This window comes from Arachis stenosperma, chromosome 9 (assembly GCF_014773155.1).
Source record: "Arachis stenosperma cultivar V10309 chromosome 9, arast.V10309.gnm1.PFL2, whole genome shotgun sequence".
Classification (NCBI taxonomy): Eukaryota; Viridiplantae; Streptophyta; class Magnoliopsida; order Fabales; family Fabaceae; genus Arachis; species Arachis stenosperma.
The window spans coordinates 49,924,592-49,925,996 of NC_080385.1; positions in this window are offsets into that span (position 1 = coordinate 49,924,592).

The window sequence follows — 1,405 nt, forward strand, 5'->3', positions numbered from 1 at the left end:
CAGAAATGCTCTTTTAAGTGTATGGAGGTCAGAATCTGACAGCATCTGCAGTTCTTTTTCTGTCTCTGAATCAGAATTTTTCCAAAGCTCCTCAATTTCAGTCAGAAAATACCTGAAATCATCATAAAATACACAAACTCAAAGTAGAATCCAAAAGTATGAATTTTTTACTAAAGCTTATGAAAAATAATAAAACTTAAACAAAACATACAAAAAACTATATGAAAGTGATGCCAAAAAGCATATAAAATATCCGCTCATCAGAACACCAAACTTAAACTGTTGCTTGTCCTCAAGAAACCAAAAAACAAAGTAGGATTAAAAAGAAGAGAAGCATACACTAAATCTCAGAGTTGTGAATGAAGCTCAGTTTCAATTAGATGAGTGGGACTAGTGGCTATTCACTTCTGAATAGTTTTGGCATCTCACTTTTCATTGAAGCTCAGAATAATTGGCATCTTCAGGAACTCAGAATCCAAATGATATTGTTGATTCTCCTAGTTCAGTTCTTTTTTATTCTTGAACACAGCTTCTTTTGAGTCTTGGTCGTGACCCTAAGCGCTTTGTTTTCCAGTATAACCACCGGATACATAAACACCATAGACACTTAACTGGGTGAACCCCTTAGGATTGTGATTCACCTTTGCTATAATCCCCAGCCAGTGGTGTCCAAAGCTCTTAAACACACTTTTTGCTTTGGATCACGACTTTAACTGCTCAGTCTCAAGCTTTTCACTTGACACCTTCACACCACAACTATACAGTTATGGAGGTAGCTCATTTGAACTGTTTAGGCCAAGATTTTTCTTTTTTTAGGCCCTCCTAACCATTGATGCTCAAAGTCTTGGATCTTTGCTCTTGTCTTTTGGTTTAAAGCTAGGTTTTTCGTGACTGCGTTATTAAGCTTGCCTCAAAAAAATGTTCTAGCTTAAAGATGACATAATGACAATGAGGATTGAAATATTTGATGATATAGTAGAGGTTCTCCCCTTACTGATCTTCCGGAGAAATCCGTACTTTCCAAAAAGATTTCACGTGTTTGAAAATCAGAGTTGTTACACAACTCAATCCCGATTAGTGTCTTTTCTTTTTTTTTTCATTTAAGTATTTCATTAGAGTATGTTGAATTCCTCTTCTTCTCTGTTCTTTTGCATTTTTCTTTTTCTTCTCCCTTTTTTTGCTTATGGTGCTTTTCAGTTTTTCAAAAAAAGAAGGGGGATGTGTGAAGCTTGATATCCAAGGAAGGAGCCGAGCTCCTTCGATTATGAATTGAAGGTGGCACACAGTGCCCAAGCAAGGAAAGCTCCCTAGGAGCAAGTTTTTGGGTGGTGCCCAGTGCCCAACACTCAAGGCCGGCGCCAGGTACTCAAGCCCAGCGCCTGGGACACAAGCCTGGTGCCTCCAA